The following is a 23,336-nucleotide window of genomic DNA, read 5'->3' on the forward strand; positions in this document are numbered from 1 at the left end:
CTGGCAGGGGAATCAAAACCTACAGGGTACTTCCCGTGAACTCAGAATCTTGAAATTTGGTACGAAGCAACGTCTTATAGCACAGATAAAGGAAAAATTGCGAGAACCGTAAATTTTAAGTTACTTCATATAATAAAAATATTTTTAATAATTTATGTGAGTCGATTATCGTGATAGGTGAACTTTTATTTTATACCTACAGGTTTGTACGGAAGCCCGACTCGCACTTGGCCGGTTTTTATACAAAAACATGGTGGTTTAAAAAAAAAAAACGGTGGTTTAACGACAGGCAGAATTAGGTCCGGTTTGCGTAGTGACGTCACATCGACTCCCATGCTTACGCTTGACAAACACCTCACGTTCTAATGCTCCTTGGAAGTCGTGAGGTCCTGGTACTTTGGAAACATGAGCTCTGACAGTTGAGAATTTTTATGAGAATTCACAGAAAGTTTATAAATAAAAAGTCCCATTTTTTACGCGAACCCGCCGCCAAAAACCCACTCCCATACACATAAGTTACGCTCTCTTTTTTTTTATAAACTACATTTTTACATACAAGGTTTATATCCAAAACTTTTACTCGTTCTAATTTCTTTGTTAAAATTTCTAGCAACGAAAACTATACTCAAACACACTTTGTCAGTAGAAACAGGCGCAAAATTCAAATTTTTTATGGGAGATTAACGTACCCTTCGTGCCAATTTTTTTTTAATTTGCTGCCTTTTTCTACTGACACAGTGGGAGTGCCAGAGTATACGAGTATTTAGTACATACCAGACAGTTTTATGTTATACGAATGTTCAAAGTAATTTTATGTTATTTCATGTCGTTTTAAAATGAGAACGTAATCTCGATTGTATGGCGGAGGCTCGTGTGAATCTTAAGCTACACTAACGACGTGGTTAATGGCTTGCGGTTTTAAATCCACTGGTCATGGGTTCATTTAGGTCTGGGGACTACAGCCGTGCGATTAGAGGAGAACTGAGGCAAGCGACTTATATGTATTTTTTTTATACCACGTCGGTGGCAAACAAGCACACAGGCCGCCTGATGGTAAGCGATTATGGACGCCTGCAACTCCAGAGGATAGATAGATAGATAGAATACTCTTTATTGGCACACCTCAGTAAAAGATACAGCTTAAAGAAAAACAATTGATTAGTGATATAAGCAGATAACAGTACCCCTAGTGTAAATATTTTCGACAGCGAAACGTGACGTACGCGTTTGCGTTAAGTGTCATTTTGTATGAGATTTTTGTCTTTCCAAAACGTCCCGCTTGGCGCGCTTTTCAAAAACCCATACAAAATGAGACTTAACGCAAACGCGTACGTCACGTTTCGAAATCGAATTTATTTACACTAGGGGTACAGGTGGACAGGCGCGCCGCCGACGCCAACACCCCGCACCCTCACTGAGCCCTGGCAACCTTACTCACCGGCAGGAATACAACATTATAAATAGTGTCCAGTGTTATTTTGGCTGCGGTTTTCTGTAAGGTGGAGATACTTCCCCAGTTGGGCTTTGCTCTAGATCTGGAATGATGGCCACCGTGCTGTGCCCTACCACACTAAGCGAGATGATATTCACAGTGCCCATATCTCTCTTTTGGTCGTAGTTTAAGGACATACCTGGGCCCAACCTGGTTCGGGTACGGGGATTATGTATCGCCTTGGATTTCACGGGCCTAAAATCTCGGTTTTTTGATAGGCTTGCGTGGGGATATAGATCCAATACGTATGGGCCTCTTGGAGAGCTTTAATGTCATGTAGAACGTCTGCTGGAACCCATTCACAGGCGCAACAATAGACACCCATGAACCGGTCGCACCAGACATTGGGACTATTGTAGAAAAAGTGAACAGTATACCGGTCTATGGATTGAAGTTTGGGTGGACCATGAGACTGGGTTATTGCAAAGATTTCGACACCTGCCATAACAATGTTTTCACTAGTTATCGAGGCCGGCGGTGACTTGCCGCCCGATAGATGGGCCCGATAGATGGGTATCGTGCAGAGGCTGTTAATGATGATGATGAATGGGTGGATCATTTTTAAAGTGAAAACTTCTTTAGCGGCGCTGTGCACTTTTTGTGATGGGGAAAAAATGTTAAACTCGCGACAGGTCACGTGTCACGACAGATTCGTCAGATTGAAAATTCGTAAGACGGACACGTGACCTGAATATTAAATAATAATTTGTGATTATTGATGTTAGTTTTAGATATTGGCGATGATGGTTCTAGTAATGATGATGGTGTAAGAGTCGTTGAAATTATGAATGGAAGTGGATTTTTCTAAGAGATAAACTTTTTAATATTAAATAATTGTAATAGTTCTGAAGTATTAAACTTTTTAAGTAATATAAATTGAAATGATTTTGTACGATAGCGCAATAAATGAATATCGTATTTTACCACAACAATGATAGTACTTTTATACTGATAATTAAAGCAATTCGTGCAAAATTATTCCCTAACCATTTGAAAATATCAAAAATGCACAACGTTAACATACATACATACATACATACACAATAATTTATTATTTCTTACAATTTAGTGAAGCTAAAATACAACTTGTCGATAATATTCAAGTTTTCACTTCTGCCGGCACTCCCGGAGTGCAACACATTGTTCTTTTTCTGTGGTTGTTTTATCCCAGTTGCCCAAGGGACAATAGTGGCACAGTTTGTTAGAAGAACATGTTCTATCACGTTTTACTAACAAGCTTTGTAGGTTGGCTATTATTGATATGGCCTATAACTACAACAAAATGCATGTTTAGTAAATAAAAATTCATTAAAATCAAGTTGTCTTTCCCCTGGACAATTTATCTTAACTATGGCAAAGACCCTAAAACGTTAATTCACCGAAATCACGAACATTACGAAAATGCCAAACTAAAGACATCAACGCGCTCCCATGGCTCCCCAAATTTAATGGGGTTTTAAAATAAATAATATACGATAATTGAGAATTTTACTTAAATCCCAGTGCGTTGCAATCGGCCACAATATTAAACACTAACCCCCTTATTCGTAAACGTGTACTAAAGTTACGATGCCGCTGATCATCGTTTGTCCCTTTCCGACATATCGGTATGATGGAAAGGGACAAACGATGATCAGCGGCATCGTAACAAAAATATGGTCTATAATTACACTCTATTAAGTATCCATCACAAAATGAATTAAAAAACCATATGCGTTATTATAAATTAACAATAATGGAACTATGGTTTCGTCACGTCATCTTCCCGCGTACTAAAAGCAACTTACAGGCCAATTCGAATGTACACAGACATTAGAATGATATTTGAATCATGTTATTTAGTTATCTTAGTCCCTGAGAGACAGAATTCGAAATGTGGTCATTCGCCAACGCACAACAGTTACCGACATAGCCAAAAGAATTGCGCAGCTGAAGTGGGAATCGGCCGGCCATATATGTCGCAGGGATGATCGATGGGGCCAGCGAATACTGTTCTGGAGACCTCGCCTGGGAAGCCTAGGTGACGGAAAACCACGAGCCAGATGGTCGGACGATATAAGAAAGACGGCAGGGCCGACCTGGCGTAGAACCGCCGCATACAGAACAACATGGAAATCTATGAAAGAGTTATGTTTAGCAGTGGACGCAAATATGCTGAGAAGAAGATTTAGTTATCGTGCGTCCCGCCCACGCCAGTACATGTACAGACAAGTACGAGCTAAGTACATGATAACTAACTGATTCGAATATCATTCTGATGTCAGTGTACGTTCGAATTGACCTATGAACAGACCATTATGGACTTGTAATGGACCTAATTTCTTTACAATAAGATTTAGAATCTGTCAGTTGACGGTGTGATGGTGCTTGTGGCTAATGTTCGATGAACTTATAAAACCATAAGACACCATTTGTTCTCATGACTTGTCACTTTTCGGCGCTTCGTTAGGGTTGGGCCACAGTTGAGCTATGATTATTAGGATAATATAAATATTAAAGGTAAAAAAACTAGAATATGGAATGAGTACAGTCAGCATCAAAAGTAGCGGATCGAAAAAGGTTTCATAAGTATCTACCATTCTGTAACAGCTTAACAAAAAGTGATGTCTTTAATATAGAGCAACAAAGACTATAAAAGATATACTTTTGAGCGTGAATTTTAGAAATTTATCTATATTTGGAAAAGTTATCCGGAATATCAGATACTTTTGGCGCGTTGTTTCATCCGTTACTTTTGATGCTGACTGTACGCTACGACATAGTGTTTTCTCAAGAAGCGGCTATAAGAATTACAATTAGATTTAATTTATTCGTAAACACAAACAAGACATTTTGCATAGTATAACAAAAACATAGAAAGTATAAAGTGCCACGAAATGGCCTCATCTCAGCATGTTGCTGGTGGCTTCCAGCGCTGGTCTTCCGATGAGACTATGAAGTGAACAGAATCATGGAATCTATTTAGGGTACTCAAGGGTCGGCAACGCTTAGGTGGCTCCTTCGATGTTGCTTATGTCTGTCCACGGGCGACGGTTACCGCTTCCCATACTCAACAATAATGTACTTATACCATCTTATGTATACCATGTTTATCGCAATAAAGTATTTCATTCATTCATTGATTATCACATAAATAAACCTAAAAAGAACTTAGTCCAGGATACAGATGGCATTGTGGCAAGGATGCTGGCGGCATTTGCTCGTTGTATCGCAATGCTGATACGTTACGAGCCGCCAGCTCTTCGGTCACCAGTTACTTCGCTGAGACAAGTTAGATTTTAAATCTCAGATTCTGTGCTTTACCTATAAAGCTTCGTTTGCCATGTCAGTGATCGTCAGTGTGACCACATCCTAGGTAAGTTTGTCAGGTCATTACCATCCACAGTGGTTTTTTACAGCTTTCCACTTACGTCAGCCATTGTCGAGCGAATTCTATTACACGTCTCACCTGTACCTACGCGGCTCAGCGGTTCAGTTCATGTCATCATCAATGCATAATTTATTATCACTACACATGTTCGGAAAGGATGTTAGAGTGGGGTGAGGGCCTACCGCGAAACACAAAAATAGTAATTTCGTTATTTGCCTCTTGATTGAGTCAAAATCGATCGTTTCTCCAAACGGGCATCTTTCCTGCAAACATTATTAAAGGTAACATTTTACTAACACTTACATCATATCGTGTTTAAGAAGTAGACCATATAATCATGCACATAAGAGACACGCAAGAAAATTTGGCTTATAAGTCCATTTATTTTATGACGTCCACAAGAGATGCATAACTCAAAAAAAACTTTTTCAACGATTATATTTCAAGCATGGGAATTTCAAATAGAACCATTTATTCGTTGTAAGCATTGTTATTTAGATGGTCTTAAAATGAAATGAGTATAGTAATGGACTTTACTAGGGCCTCACAATGTATAATTAATACATACAAAGGCACTTAAATATATACTAGGCTAAGAAAATAATTAAAATAAAATATTTACAGGTTACACATAAACCAAAAACGTACATTTACTCATATAATTTTTACTTCTACAGAACCGTATTATCAACGGCCTTATTTTCAAAACAATTTATACATTTTTTACACCTAACAAGGACAGAGCTATAAATCTATCGCAATAAAGTCAAAGCATGCCGCCATCATGCCGCGTCGTGGTTTCACACGTTTTTGTACGGGGAAAGCAAAGCACAAGTTCAACATGTCATAGGAAAGTGTCACTTTTAGAAACAGCTGGATTAAGTTTACAACGCAATGGAATTTATGACGGAATGTTATGACAATTAATCGGTCTACGTAATCAAAATCCGTCAATTCTTTCTTACCTAAGACTGTGATCATGACATTACGACCGGACGTCCTCCTGTTAGGTGGCCCAGATACGCTCTTCTCTCACTTCGATTTTCAATCATGCTCTTAAGATGGCCTAACCAGTTTACCACATGCGTAGAAAAATAAATACTTGTTACGTAAAATACACTTAAAAATCAAAAATATCTATTATTTGATAAAGTTTAGACCCGGGTACGCCCTTAAATGGACCCGGCTGCGTCCTTACACTACGTCCAAAAGAAAGGTATGGGTAAGGTACGAGTACCTTACAGAATACCGTAGCCAAATAACACTAGATCCCACTCATAGTGTTGTATAATCTATTATTTAGTTGAGTGACAATAATGTCCTATAATATTAATAATATTATTAGTATCCACCTTTATCTGTTATTCAGTTAAATAAAGAGGTTGATACTCGTAAATGATTAATTATTACGAAAATACTAATTGGAATCATACTCTATGTAGCGTGACGTCATTTTTCCGTCAACGGCATGAAATGTACGGGCCCTGATCATAATGATTTTTTTTTAAATAAAAACCATACAACCTGAACTCCAACATGACTCTAAACTCTAAAACACTCAACATGTCGATTGTCAATTATTTGACAGTCGACAAGCGTTTATGTCTTCGTCGACAGTTCACACTCATTGTTCGTTGTATCTATTTACCACACGATTAGATTACTGTAAGCTCTATTCCAGTATATCTTGATCCCGATATTCTTTATCACTGTGCCTTATCGTAGGCCAGACCTAAACTGGACGTTTAGGGATATAGGTGGTTTACAAGAGTTATTAACAGTTAAGTTCACTTGCTAAAAGCCTGCTATTGTGTATATCTTATCTACTGATCTACACTTCTTGTGTTGTCGGCAGAAAATGGTAATTAACTAAGTGTTAAATTATGACTTTGAACTTTTCGTTGATCTTTTCATTATGACTAGTCTAAATAATTATTTGGCGCGACCTGCTATTCTGGTCTCTTTTAGTTCGTAATAGAAACACGATAGATTATTTTCGTCATTGCAATATCAGTATGCATGAAATAGTCGTACACACCCATTACCCATTTTATAGGCGGTCAGCTTTAGATGACCCAGTACGTGTTCATAATTTCCTCACAATAATAGTCTTTATGTAAAAAAACAGTAGGTTTACTTGTTGTGGGTTAATTATGTTGTGTATTAATGTAACAAAAATGAGGAGTTCCCTCAATTCCTCATGGATACCATCATCCGATCAGAACCCAATTAAAATGATACTTAAATACATAGAAAACATCCATGACTCAGGAATAAATACATATCTGTGCTCATCACACAAATACATGCCCTTACCGGGATTCGAACCTAGGACCATCGACTTCATAGGCAAGCCAGACTGGTCGTCATGATGACAGACTGACAAGTATAGCGAGATTTAATAACATACCCCCTTATTCAAAAAACTTTAAATGACAAATAAAGACAAACGATTCATAGCTAAGTCAGGCCAGTAACGCGTTTATGAATAACGCCATAAGAGATTAAATGATAACTTAACACATCCGTCTTTTAAAACCTATCTATTAATAGAACAATTAGTAAAGTAAAACAATAATTTCATTTAACGTATCGCATGCATCTCGCGCGCACAAGCGAGATGCACTACAGGTCAAGTAAATTAAGTCAAATAAGTTTGAATGGACTTTCGTATTGTTTTATTTAAACCTTTATTCCACTATACAAAAAGGACAAATGGCGAACTTAGTGCCTTAAGGCATTCTCTACTAGTCCACCATTGGGCCAAACAAAAACTTTAAATTGGTGCGGAAAATAAAATCAGTACATAGAGATAAAAGTCACGACTCATCATACTCATACTCATTTATTCATAAAGTCAATTTACATGTAAAAATAAAATTACTACTAAATTAAAATTAAAATCTAACTCAAAATTAAAATTACAATAAAATTAAAAACAAAGCCAGTATACATGTCTAAAATTAAAAATAGAATTAAAGTTATAATAAATTAAAATTGAGATCAGAAATTAAAATCGAGATCAAAATATACATTAAAATAAAAATTAAATGTACAATTGAGATCAAAAATTAAAATCAATATCAGAATTAATATCACAATTAAAATGAAAAACAAATCCAATTTATATGTCGAAATAAAAATAAAATAAAATTAGAATCACAGTTATAATAATTTAAAATTTAAATTAGAAATTTAATTAAAAGTGAAAAAAAAAAGAAAAAAAAATACAAATATTACAATACACTATTAAACATTTCTGCTGCTTGTACGCATGGTCTGTAAATAATACGAGTATCACACTTTATTGCATCTATTTACAGCTCTGTATGACTTTATACATTTTTAGACTGCTGGTTTTTAACCTACCCTAACAAACGTTACTAATACATGTTGATTCGTTATAATGTGTAATCGATTAATAAAACATTCGACACAAAACAACCTTCGGCAAATAGTCGATAAAATGGCGTACTGGAGCAAAGAGAATTAAGAAGACCAAGAGTGCTCACTCCATACAACGAATTTGTTACCAAAAATACTATTATTTTCGTAGTCTACATCTAGCGTCAAGTAGCGGACTCTCAGTATTGCTACTCGACAATAGATGTCGCGGCAAACAAAAAGTGTGCTCAACGATTTTCAGCTAATATCATAACCAGAGTAAGCGTAGGAATTGGAAATAGAGTTCCGGTTACTCTGGTTATAATATTAGCGGTAAATCGTGGAGTGATGTCACAAGCTGCCGAAAACAGTCGAATTGCGAACTTATGCTTTTACAAGATTTTATAGCTGACTGAACTTAATACTTATCGAGACAATTCTATGAAACCTAAACACTACTACTAAGTTGCGTTGTTTTATTACAGAGATAGGAACTCTCCACGCCACCTCCGTCCATCATCATGCTCGATGGTACCATACTACTACTTTTTGCTCACATTTACATTTTCTATGACAATTACTTGACTTATAACTTAGTCATAAATATTACGTCTTCACTCTTCACTTCTTCTGTGATTTCACGAATGAAAATTAAGTTAAATTAGCAAAATACATTAAAATTTGCAATTTGCAATCGATCAATACTTCGCTGACCCACACCTTGAAAGCCGTCGCGCTTAAACAAACCACACTTGTGTCGAAACGTAATGTGGAGTATGACAGATTGCCTCACTCGGCCTTCGGTCCGGACCAGTTCCACCTGTCACTCTGATCTGGTCATTTTGAAATTGAGTGAGAAAACAGTTGAAAGCTTTTGACAGGATTAAAAATAATTTCTCGAACTTCTAGAAGGAAATTTTCGAACCTTAGGTTAATTGCATATGCAAAATTAAGGGTCCCCAGTCCCCAGCAAGCTCGGTTCTCCATACAAACGAAGTGGCGCTCTCATATTAAAACGACTAGCTAGATTGCTCTAAAACTTTGTACTTACAATAGGGTAATTAAGGTATATCTAGGGCTGTAATTAGTTTATGTAGCCTCATATACCATGGTTAAAAAATACAGCGAATTTAAGAATTTCACATAAAACTTGTTTTTGCTCTATTTTGTTTGTTTTATAGAGTGGAGCAATATAAACTAATTTCAGCGCTAGATATACTTAATTAATGAATGTATGATTGAATATGGTAAGTAATTCGTAGATAGTACCTGAGTTTGTGACGCTTTGGTGTTAGCTGTAAGTTGCAAATGTAATACAAATAAATAAAATACATTGACACCATACATGAGAACAAAACTCCGTTTGTATGGGAAGGTGAAATTCGGCCGAGCTTGCCGGGGACTTTTATACTTTGAACGATGGACGTAGCTACGATCTTTTTGCAAATTCTGAAATTTGTAAAGCCTGATTATCATACCTCTGACAGACGGGGGCAATTTAGGTTTCACAATAATGTAAAGGCAAATAAAATCAAGCAGGTATGTCTGTTTATAGTAAATTACGATACAAGTGCGAGAAATAGGAAATTCGAAACGAGTGGCGATAAATTAAAACACGACCGAAGGGAGTGTTTTAAATCGACACGAGTTACGAATTACCTATTTGCACATGTATCGTACAACGTTTTACAGTACATATGGCCCTTTAAATGTTCGACACAGTAACGTAATATGCTAACTTTCGCACTAGTGCGGTAAAGAAGCACCATATGTACTGTAAAATCTGTTATCTGTTAATAATTGTTTAAATCTTGAATAAGGGTTTATCTGGACAGTACTCGCATGCGAGTTTCATTACGTTGTGGTATTCTATCGGTCGGTCGGTTGGTCATGCAATTAATGTTCCCACCCTCCCAGCGCAAAAATAAATACGCAAATAAATATAACAATCCACCACCGAAAGTACTAAATATAACAATCCACCACCGAAAGTACAAAACTCGACACGTGTTTCGCCTCTCTACGAGACATCCTCAGGAGATGTTGACGGTCCGAAGTCCGACGACTCTTTCAGTCATGGGAACATTAATTACATGTAAAAATACGCAAGTAAGTAACGAGTTAGCACTGTTTGATTAGCACGTTATCTATTCGCGGATTAGCAAAGTAATAATTTAATTAATATTGGTTTCCGAAAAGTAACGCCTGATTCTATTCGTTAACTGAAGTTAACGAATGTACCTTAGTCCGCAATGTACCTTATTAAACTCGCATGTGACTTCGCACGCCACCTAAATATAAGCCCCTAGGAAGGCCTTATTATTATTATCGAGGCTATATGACTATGACAAATTACTATCAGTCAGGTTACACCTAATACGATTACGTCCGTGACCGCTCCAATTGCTACAAACTAGTTTGTTACTAATGTAATGTCATACTTGTTATATAATAATCGTGAATTATGGTTAGTGGTCGCTGATTGATATTTTGACTGCGGATATACAGCCAAAACATGATTTAAATGATTCAAGATATGTTTAGACATGTTATGATTAGGATATTTAAGATGGTATAAATTCGGTGAAAAATATTTCATACAGATCGGATTTGGGGTAATACAAGGTGCCCGTGAGCATTGCGAGAGATTTTAACGGTGCATTCCTGATGGCAACAGAAGCAAAAAATGTTATATGACTTTTTGTGAAATTTGACAAAGAAAATATATTTTTTTGTATTTTTTTTTCCTTTTTTTAACACTCCTGTACATAAAACGAAAATTTTATAGATAAACACATAACCTAAAATTAACTAAAAAGTTTAGTTTTGTTTGGGGGTAGCATCTCGAATTTTAATATTTAATTTTTCGATGTCAATCAATAGGTATATCCAAACTAGACCTCAAAGTGGCAATACCGCAGTCAAAAATGTGTTTTGTACCGACTTATGGCGAAAGAATGATTTCGAAAAACATTTAATTATCTCTGAAACTAGGCCTAATCCAGAAAATTTTATATGACATTTTAGTTTCTAAATATTACCAGGAATGCTTAGTTAAAATGTCTCTGGAACTATACCTTTACATACTTGCCACCACATCCCTTCAATCTCTATATAGATTCAGCAATTTCTTATGCGGAAACCTGTTAAAATAGTAATAGTAATCTTTATTTCAGAACATTACATAAACCATTGTTAGTAAGGAGGTTTAAATACGATCAAGGAATTTAATTTCAGTACCATTTCGTATCTTGTCACAGTAACATTAGTAGGTACATTGTGCAAGGAGGGGGGGAAGTATAAGGACGGACCGTAAACATTTTTGAAACTGGCAATTTTTGCAGTCGCATTCTTCAAAAGTTTTCTAACTAACCCTATACTTACTACCTATCTTCTTTGTTTAATTTGTTTAGAGTTCGTGCCATCCACGATGACGCGCGGATTTGTCAAATCTAACCTTTGATAACATGAGAATACGAGTCAAGGCACGCGTCGTCGTGAATGACACGATCTATAAGTAGTGTTGGTTAAGACTTGAGTTCTTTGAGTCCTCTGCTTTAAGTCTCGACTCAGTTTTTCAGACTCTTGTAATTAAGACGAAACTCGAGTTCTTTCAACTTATTAGAGACCTAAGTCTTTTGTAGAGACTTGAGTCCTTTGAGTCCTCTGCTTTAAGACTCGACTCAGTTTTTTCAGACTCTTATAATTACGACGAAACTCGAGTTCTTTTCAACTTATTAGAGGCCTGAGTCTTTTGTAGAGACTTGAGTCCTTTTCGGAGAACTTGTAATTTTATTACAAATAACTTCGAAATGCGCTGTCTTTATGTAAAATTCATGGATGTACATAACATAAATCATACAATAACGCCATACAATACTGTTGTTTAGGTAAAACCTATGAAATGGTTGACTGAGTCTTTATTTAGAGACTCGAGTTCTTTTGAGTTGCGCTTAAAAGTGACTCAATAAATGACTCGACTCGGGACTTAAAAGACTCAGAAGTTTTTTAAGCTCTGAGTCTCGTGAAAATAAGTCGAGTTCTTCAATTTAGACTCAAAAGACTTGAGTTCCTACCAAGACTATCTATAAGGTGGTAATCGCTAGATGTACCAAAGTTAAAAAGAAACACAGATTTAGTCCCGCTCTATTTTTAAATTCGGGCAAGCTCATAATGTTGGAGTCTTAAATTGTGTGGAACAAATTGTCAAACGAAATCTGTCGCTAAAACCAACAATAAATATTGTTAAAGATCTTTTTCAGCAAACTTTGCTGATCTAGGTGATCTGTCTGTGGTACACTAATTAAGCTTTAAGAGCTAATTATTGAGATAGGCTTGAGTCGGTCAGGACTGAAGAACTAAAAGGAATGAAATCCCACCACGGACCGAAAGGAACTAGTTCATCTTAAGCGCTCTTAATCGGTCTCGGTCCTTTAGTTCAGTAGTCGGTACCTAGTAACAAATCGGTCGGGAGCGAATGATCGGAATGAGTCAAGGTCAAGAAACTCGCTCTCTCACGCTCTCACTCTGTTTATTTGAGAGCGAGAGCAAGATATAACCTAGTCATCCTCATTCAGATCTCGAGATTTGCTCCTGAACTAAAGGAACTAAAAGAGCGAACTAGTTCGTTTGACCGATTGACCGAGATCGGAGCGCTCTTTTTAAAGACCGTGCGGGTACAACTCTAGACGAGAGTATCCGCAGCCCAGTGCCAAACACGAAAGACGACATATCCACGTATCCATTCGTAGCATCTGTGCTCCGTATGGGCTCGCACTACGCTACTGGTGTATTGGTAGACAAGCGGTGGTCTCAATAATTGAGAACTATTATAATTGAGCGCGTACTTGAGAAGACCGACTGGTGGCCGCCCGGTGGGTCGAGCCAGGTACCGCTGGGGTAGAGGATATTTGGCAGGCAGTGGTGCAGGACCGGGAAAAGTGGTATGCTCTTATTTCGGAGGCCAAGACCCTCTTTGGGTCGTTGAGCCACATTAGTTAGTTATAATTGAGCTATAAAAGCGTTTATTTTTAGGGTTCCGTACCCAAAGGGTCAAACGGGACCTTATTACTGAGACTTCGCTGTCCGTCCGTCCGTCTGTCACCAGGCTGTATCTCATGAACCGTGATAGCTGAAATTTTCACAGATTTCTGTCGCCGCTATAACAACAAATACTAAAAACAGAATAAAATAAATGTTTAGGGAGGGCTCCCATACAACAAACATAATTTTTTTGCCGTTTTTATAAATAATGGTACGGAACCCTTTGTGCGCGAGTTCGACTCGCACTTGGCCGGTTTTTTTAAGAATTATATTTATTTACACACTAGAAAACAGTTTTCTTTTGTGGGATTCAATGCACGATTATTGTAAACGATTGTACTAAGAAAAAAAAATGTCCATTACTGCAAAAAGACATCATCAGGAAAATGCAATACTGCTTAATTAAGCACCCATGTCCGCGTAGCCTACATGCGAATCGTTAACGCTCCGCAGCGTAGCGTAGTCATCTCTCTCTATCACTCTTCCGTATTAGTGCGACTGTGACAGTTGCGTTTCGTTCGCTACGGAGCGTTAACGATTGGCATGTTAGCTACGCGGGCTGATGTCTTTTTTCGGGTCCACTTCCTCAAAGATGGTTTTGTTTGGATAAGAAGAGATAGTTCGGTTGGTTAGCTCCCTTACGCTATTTGGCGCATCCCATATTTTGGAGGGGATTGAGTTATCTAAACGTCAGACATATTTCACATATTCAATAGGTATAGGTAGGCACGAAAAAGATGGTACGTGGTGCAAGAGGCTGGTGGAGTGGAGACCTTGGGGAGAGTCGCGCCCAGGAGGGAAGCCAAAAATGCGTTGGTATGACGATATCAAGAGAACAGCTGGATCGAAATGGGTACATACCTAGAGCGCAAAACAGACCAGAATGGCAAAAATTGAAGGCCTACATCTCAAAGATTGAAAAGGGCTAAGAAGAAGAAGGAGGAGATTCATTAGGTAGTGCAGTAAAACAAGATATTTTGCAGGACACGTATAATTTTTCCTTATTTATCAAAAAAAAAAATTTTTTTTTTCACAACCTGTATAAAATTAATTTTTTTACAAAGTTCACCAAAATCACTATTTTTATCGTTTAATCGATATGTCTGCCTTCCGCATAGGGGGGGGGGGGGGGGGGAGTAAAAATGAAAGGTAAAAAAAGGAATACGGCTGAAAATTTAGCTGGAAGGAAAAAATGTATTCCTCACCTCATACTATTGTCACTGTGACAAGGTACCAGTGGCGGATCGTTCAAAGAACTCGATTCCCACCGGCTTGTCTATTTTCAGCCCGTTGAGTACTTTCACGATCGGTTCATGGAAAAAAGAAAAGTAAAATTAGCTCCGGGTTCCCGACGAATATTTGTGACGCGTCGCCGCTGCAAGGTAGAGCATTAAAATGTTCATGCGTAGAGTCCAAGCCCAACCTAAACCGTTTACAAATTCCAATTTAAACCGTTTATCCCTTATTCGGCTTGCCTATAAGCAGATTCTCGTATTTACTTGTATGACTTGCCCTTAAATGTTTCTTCTTGTCCAATTACGTTCAACACTTATCTATTTATCGAGAGCGATTGCGAGACTGATAAGTTGACAAACACATTAAGGCTTAACTAAATCATCAATGGCTGACACACTTCGTGCTTCAAACATCTTCATTACTGGACCAATTGCTTAACGCACAAACCTATTTGCCGTCCGTGAACAGAAACACTCTTTAACTTTACTAACAGTTGTGAGCTTTTACAGCTGTAAAAACAACTTGGTAAAGCAAAGTTGCATTTGCAGTTGGTGCAACTTATACAATCTATTGTTTAAGTAGTTATTGAAGCGCAAATGTAAGTTTGTTAAGTGTAGTGTGACCGTCAAGTTGTCAGTGTTTATGTTGACAATTATTCAAGTTGATTTGTTGTTGGGAAATGTGTTCAGTTGGGCAGTGGACTAGTTTTGATGACAACTTTACACCATAATGGCAGGTTGATAAATGCCGGACAAGATTTCGAAATTTATGGACACATGGCTAGATGACAAATCTCAGTCAATGCTGTGTTTTATCTGCGACAATTCTTTTAATATCTCGCAGTGTGGATGGACGCGGTTATCGAAGTAATAGAGCAAACGACATTTTTAATACCTCGATATTGAAATAAACAGCCCGCGTAGCTAACGTGCCTATCGTTCATGCTCCGTGGCGAACGAAACGCAACTGTCACAGTCACACTAATATGGAAGAGAGATAGAGAGAGATGACTACGCTACGCTACGGAGCGTGAACGATAGGCACGTTCGCTACGCGGCCAGTAAGTGCATCGATAATCTCCACCATAGTAGTAATAGGAAAAACTATCCCAAACTTACCGTCAGTCATCATCTTCCTCGCGTTGTCCCGGCATTTTGCCACGGCTCATGGGAGTCTGGGGTCCGCTTGACAACTAACCTCAAGATTTGGCGTAGGCACTTTTTACGAAAGCGACTGCCATCTAATCTTAAAACCGGCAACCCAGAGGGTAAACTAAACCTTGTTCGGATTAGTCCGGTTTCCTCACGATGTTTCCCTTCACCGAAAAGTGACTGGTAAATATCAAATGATATTTCGTACATAAGTTCCTAAAAACTCATTGGTACGAGCCGGGATTTGAACCCGCAACCTCCGGATTGCAAGTCGCACGCTCTGACCACTAGACCACCAGCGGTCTCAAACTTACCGTCAGTATTGACCGAAGCGTTAATGCAATTGACCAAAAACCATCATAAATTGAACCGTAATCTATAAACGTCCGTTACCGTTTACGGTTTAATTTGCAATAGTTAGTGGTCAATTGCAGTTAACGTTCGGCCAACACTGCTTACCGTACATTTTTCGTTCCCTCTATAACATCTATGAAAAATTTTAACGGAATAGCATAAAAAATCTTGAGATGGATTAGTAGAAATAACACAATTTTTGCCAAATCGGAAAACAAAGTCTTTTAAAACCAGTACCCCTAGTGTAAATAAATTCGATTTTGAAACGTGACGCACGCGTTTGCGTTTAGTCTCGTTTTGTATTGGATTTAGAAAGAGCGCGCCAAGCGGGACGTTTTGGAAACTCAAAATCCTATACAAAATGAGACTTAACGCAAACGCGTTCGTCACGTTATGATGTCGATAAAATTTACACTAGGGGTACAGTAGTTTGAATTTCGAATTTATTGGTCGACATTGGCAAAGTTGTCCAATAGTCTTACCGTATTGCGACATTGGAAAAATCCTCGGTGCATTAGGGAAAACCGCTGTACGCGAATCTCCAAGGTAATTTTCAAGGTCGTTCGTGCATTTCACGTCGCTTTTAAATGGCGAACAACTTTATAACACTGAAATTCATTAAATTAAATTAAGGTACATTAATTGACCGAATGAAGCGAACGTTTCAATTTCAGCATGGGCAAAATGCTTTCGTATGTGCGAATGGGGTGCGTAAATTTTCTACAAGGTGCGTAGACAAGATGCTTGGCATCTTGTCAATCGTTCACGCTCCGTAGCTCTTTCCCTCGCTCCGTATTTGTGCGACAGAGACAGTTGCGTTTCGTTCGCTACGGAGCGTTAACTATTGGCATCTTATCTGGACGCACCCTGGTCACATTTTTCGACCGATTCTCGTGAAATCTTGTGAGCGGGTTCAATAATTTAAATATTTTTTTGTGTCGATTCAGTTTTTTTTTTCTCAAAATGGCGGAACCATGGGGGTCCGCGAGGTCTACAGTTCACAGAGCCACTAGTTAATCTTTCTTTGACTATGATGGACTGGTCCCATTCCCATTGTAAAAGATGCTCAATATGCCCTATATATTCAGCCCGTAAATTATTGTAGGTGGCTAAATAAACACCCTGTATAACTTCTTCATTCTCTAAAGGATACAAACTGCATAATTTAATTACAAATATCGAACAACAACTACATTAAACCTACAATAAAACGCTGTAAGGTCCTACAAATCTTCATACAGTCGAAGTCACAAATGTAGACGACTTTGAACTTTATCGCAAAGGAATACGGTGAGAAATTATTTAAATTGTAAATCGAACTGCACATAATTAGTCGCTAGAAACAAGTGCGCGGGCGCTGATCTTGTGACGTCACGAGATATTTTTACGGCTATTCATAAACGCTTCGCGTGGCCCAAACTAGAATTTATTTACCTCTATGGTCTTAGGGAGAGTAAAATGATGGCTATCGCGTTTAATTTCCCCGCTAGGGGCGCTAGTGTAGACGAAGGTCTTTCAAAATTTCAAATGTATAGAATTTTTGGGGGTTTGTAAGCTTTTGTGTCGTGAATTTTCACTCCTTATTCATTATTGTGGTCAATATTTTTCCAGCTTTAATCGTTTAAAAAAAATGCCAACTAAAATATATGCTTTCGTCGTGCAAGATATCATTGCAAATAAATACAGTAAGTAGAGTCCATAACTCTAAAGTCCGACCAGAAATATATGGTCATTGTCAAGAAGGCGCTTTTATTGACAGTTCAGTTTAGTATGAAAAATTTAGTTCCAATGGAATTCCGCAATATGGCGCGTGATCATATATTACGGGTCAGGCTTTAATAATCTCCCACTGCTGGGCAAAGACCTCCCCTCGTCCATAACCAATATTAACCATAACCAATATTATAATAAATCTATTTTACATCAATTCTCTTCGTGAATAGAGGCGTCTTGTTGTGATTGGTCGCCGATGTCACCTTGGATTGCCCACGCGTCGGTAATAGATTTTTTGCGATAATCTTTATGTTTTCGCACTTTTTGCTTGAGGAAGTATAAGGATATTGGTTTTATTTGCTTTTTGTTGTATTTATTTAACGAGGTCTGCTTCGAATAAAAAACATTGAGTAAGTATTACGTAAATCTTGTTTCAATGGATATTTACGAACGTATTTATACATTAGTGCAAACCATATTCTGAATTGCGAAAACAACAAATAAATATACATTTAAAAGGGGGCGTAAAGCCAGGAAATTAAAAAAGGATCAAAAGATATGGCGCACCGCACGAAACTTGTGATGGAAGATTTGGCAATTTAATCAATAACTCTGAAAGTATACTTCTGATTAAAATATTTCTAGTTAACCCTCGGCCGTATCACTAGATATTTTATAGTACCTACTAGAATTATACTGCTGTAGTAACATAAGTAGATGCAGGGTAACGATATATAATTGATAATAAATGAAACAGACATATTTTCGTGTTTATTTTCGATCGAGCGAACCTTTTTTTTAATACTTCGGAGGCAAGCAAGCATATGGCCCGCCTGATGGTAAGCAGTCTCCGTAGCCTATGTATAGTTTGTGGCATCCACGATGACGAGCTGAATTGTTAAATCTAACCTATACGCTTGCAACCCCAGAAGAGTTACATGCGCGTTGCCGACCCTAACACACCGCATCCTCGTTGAGCTCTGGTAACCTTACCGGCAGGAACAGAACACTATGAGTAGGGTCTAGTGTAAACCTTAACCTTTTATGTTTATACTGAGACTAATTTTTGAGTGAATTTTCATGGCATATTTTGCCCTTGATTAAAACGTGTAAAACTCAATATAAAAATACCTACCTACAGAGTTTGCTTAATTCATAACACAAGTTTCCTTAGTCGGGTAAAAAGGATGTCCGCACTCAAACGCAACTTTTGAAGTATGTTTATTTTTTGTATGTTCATTTATGGTATTATTGAACTTCACGGATTATCGGTAATTACAAATTGATTACAGGTAATGACTAAGTATAAATATTTCGTAACGCGGCGACATCTTGTGGAGGCACAGTCACCAGACTTCCGGATTCCGGGTTAGCTACGGTCACCTACTCGATACCCTGGCCCCTGTTTCACCACTGACAATTGCCTCTGTCCACAAAGTAAATAGCGGCGGGCGCCGGAGCAGAGAATCCGCTCAGTACAAAGTGCCATTTTCGCCGCACGCACACAGACGTGACATTTACAGGCGTTCTCGGGCACTCTCGAGCAGAGCTTAGTCGGGCTGTGCGCGCGTTGCTCACTTGACGTCCCCGCCGCTACGTAGGTAGGTACCTACTGTCATGTACGTCAAAATGCAGTCTCTAAGGAATGTAAACATGATAAGATGTATGTATAAACGAATGGATGTATGTATGTCTGTAAACTTATATTACCTACTCCTTTTTAAAATTCGAAATTAATACAGAAGCAACCCCAGTGAGTCGGGCAAGTTTAGGTATGTATTTTCAAGAACGGCGAGAACGGACCTTCTGTTTATTTTTTATTTTGTGCCTCTGACAATGACATTTCGCCCTGCATTGTTGGTCCAACATATAATTATGTATTAACGCTATGTACTATCCTTACTTATCGACGTGGAGATATAGGTACAGAATATATTGGCAGTGTATAACTGTATATCGTCAGGTGACAAGCAAAACTCACTAATTAGTAAAAAATAAGTAAACATAAATCAACCACATTTTAGTAGTAATATGGTTCATTATGGATATGAATTTGTGGTGGTAATTAGTAAGTTTTGACACCTGACGATGTATATTGGCGGGTAAAAGTGCCTCTGTGGCCTATTTGCTGAATATATGTCTGATGTTTCATGTCTGGTATTATGTAGATACTGTAGATAGTGGAGCTATCAGGCCGCGTAGTCAACGTTACAACAGTTAACGCTCCGTAGCGTAGCGTAGTCATCTCTCTCTATCACTCTTCCATATTAGTGCGACTGTGACAGTTGCGTTTCATTCGCCACGGAGCGTGAACGATAGGCACGTTGGCTACGCGGGCTGGTATATGTAGATAGCGGAGCTATCAGGTGTACCTACTTTTTCACTCTATTAGCCCAAACAAAAAAGTTACCTGGTATTAACTCTATAAATACTTGTTACGAGTGTTAACAAATAAGGTTATATCACTGCCTCATCTGACTCTGATATAAAAACAGCTCACTCTTCAAGATCCGGCAGTCATTTGGATTGCAAGGCGTATTAGTATAATTATTAAATTTAAAATTTAAAACCTCCTACGATACAAGTCCAAAAATAATCCGTTTTCGCTAAAACTGCCTTACATCATTTTGGAAAAGAGCTACTTTTCAAACTGCTAGATCGATTTCTATTAAACATAGCTACAAACAACCGCAAGGAAACTCGCTTTCACGTGATAAAAGCTGCATCGAAATCGGTCCATCCGTTGGAGAGCTACGATGCCACAGACAGACAGGCATTGGCGTCAATCAACACCCCTTTTTTGCGTCGGGGGTTAAAAAAATTGTCATTTTAAATTTTGTAATAAGAAAATATAAATTTTATTTAATTTAATCTTAGCTGGCTTGGGACATTTATAACACGGTAAATTGACTTGAGTCTGCCTGTAGCCATGAACGTTACGTCACATTCAAAACGTTAGACCAAAAAATAAAAGTACGTGCACACGATTCCGCCCCCTTTCAGGTTTAAGTTTTGGGGCAAATGTGTGAAAATTTTAATATTTTTTTGCAATTCTCTGTCGCATTCGCGCGCCTTTTTGGTCACGGTTAGCCAAAAAAAAATTGAAATGACAAAATGTTTCAAAATACCAGAAATTTAAATTTTTCATGAACCATCGACTCTATTGTCATGAACACGTAATCTTAAAAAAAAAATTAAAAAAAATTAAAATTCATTTATTTCAGACAATTGACAATCCATAATTTATAAAGTTAATTAATTAGAACTAAAATTAAATAACATTAACATACAATTAAAGCGTCAAACCTACACCATTGTATGTATTCTAGAATAAAGTTTCTCACACAATTATTTATAACATAATTTAACATAAATAACACTTAGATACTTAAAGTGTGGCTTGAAGTCATGCGCAGCTGACGTCACCCGTCACCTTGTCAAGTCGTCACCCACGCTTACATTACCCACAAAAGGGCGTGTTTCTTAAGGACAGCCATGGCGGTTACGTCCTTTAAGCTACGGAGAGTAGCTGTAGGTGCACTTCTGAATGATGATCTGTGAACAATTTGTACAAACGTTAGTGTACAAGGTCTTTTAAGGTGCAGTACTACTTTTGTAAAAAAAATATTGATTTTATTGTGCACAATTAAAATAAGATATATCATGCTTTATTTAAAATAACATTATACATAATGGATATATACAGTGGTGTGACTATAACTAGCTTAAATCTAAAATAGGCCCTTGAGGCATTTTAGGTACAATGCCGGCCTAGCCAAGGTGACAATCGCTATCGCTTCGACAAGGAAACGCTTTGTGTCTCTCTATCACTCTTTCATATTAGTACGACAGTGACAGTTGGCTACGTGGCGTGACACGTTGAGGAAGCCGCCAGCTCTTCGGTCACCAGTTACGATAACCGGACGCTTCGCGATTTCTGCAAAAAACTTGTGCGCGCTGGGACCCCATAGACCTAACGCCAAGTTTCAACGGTACACCGAATGGTACAAAATAGACCTAACGCCAAGTTTCAACGGTACACCGAATGGTACAAAATGATACTCTCTACCGATGCTCTTAAGTTTATTACGCTCTTTTGTAATGTATACTTGACGTGACAATCAGCTATAATACTCCTTTATTTTTCAGTTATTTAGGGAGAGATGTAATTTCACGTTAACGCCGAATAAACCTAATTTTAAGGATTTTTCAGGCAATAAACATAATTTACACAATACCCAGTAAAATTAAACCTTTTGGTTAAATGAAGACGATCACATCTGAGTAGTTTATTATTTACCTATTAGGTACTGTGTATGACTAAAACATCAATGTGATAGGCCAAGTTCTATGGGATCCAAATAGCCCTCTATTTAGATCCCATTGAACTTGGCCTATCACATTGATAAATAACCACTCCAATAACTGTAGCAAAATTGCTACATAATCAACATCTGTCGGTTTATTTTTAAACTTCTTCTTCTAGTTGTCAGCTGGCTCAGTTCTCTTTCTGTTGTCTCTCTATGCGGTTTCATAATTCAGGCGTTGATGGTTAGATGGCGCTTTTAGCAAAAAAAAAGAAAAAGAAAGCGCCGACCTTTTTTCGTATAATTCCTGGCCGTTTCTAATAAATTAAGTGCTTATTTGCGCTTATTTTGAATTTAAATTTTTATGGAATATTCGAAAAAGAGAAGATTGAAGTTGTTTTTCGGCAGATGGTTTGGTGAATATGCAGTGGTGAAGTGAAGAAACCTCATCGTTATCGCCCGGTCTGTTGCCATACGCGCTAGCCAGGAAGCGACAGGTCTCCAAAGCCGTGCGCAGGTCGGTGCTAAGCAGTGGTGAAGTGAAGAAATCTCATCGTTATCGCCCGGTCTGCTGCCATACGTGCTCGCCAGAAAGCGAGTAAGGCTTACCTCGTCGGCTTGTTTAAAGTCGCCAACTTGTGCGCCATCCATTCTACACGAGTAAACCTGAATCCAGCTGCCGGTACCTTGGCGTGTGCCACATTCATCCCCTTTACCCTGTTTCCACTGAAATATTTTTTTGTTTTTTTAAATTTTAACAGTATTATCTGGTTCTAATTATTTCTTGTGTATTTTTGTGTTATATTTTTAATTTATCCATTTGCTAAAGTTCTGTGATCCGCCATACTAAATTTTCCTAAAAATTCTAAAAGCCTCTTTTGTTGGGCTGTTTAATTAACCGGTTAAAAATTTAGGTATCATGCGCCATCGTATCAACCCTCATAGTCCATAATTATTCATCACATTAATTCATTTTTTCTCTAAATTTTCAGCCGTATTTTTTTTATTTTCCTTGCAGTTTTACCCCTCCTTTCCCCTTATGCGGAAGGCAGACTTTTAGTTCTACTATTTTAAAGTGATTTTATAAATTTTGTAAATTTTAATTTTTTATACAGGGTGAAAACAAACTTTGATTTTTTTGAAAAAATGTTTTAAAAATTATACGTAATCTGCAAAAGTTCTTGTTTTACTGCATAACCCAATACATTTAACTTTATTTCTAGCCACTGAATCGTTATCTGAAGGTTGTCTGGAAGAGATCGCTTTTTAGCGATAAGTCCGCCTGT

General features: G+C 37.8%; 1 protein-coding gene across 2 annotated transcripts in view; it reads left to right on the plus strand.

Annotated features, from left to right (window-relative positions):
- The window catches only part of LOC133530277 (trichohyalin), a 141,123-nt gene that overhangs the window by 9,689 nt on the left and 108,098 nt on the right, over positions 1 to 23,336 (plus strand). The window lies entirely within an intron of this gene.

This window comes from Cydia pomonella, chromosome 22, assembly GCF_033807575.1.
Source record: "Cydia pomonella isolate Wapato2018A chromosome 22, ilCydPomo1, whole genome shotgun sequence".
In the NCBI taxonomy this organism is placed as follows: domain Eukaryota; kingdom Metazoa; phylum Arthropoda; class Insecta; order Lepidoptera; family Tortricidae; genus Cydia; species Cydia pomonella.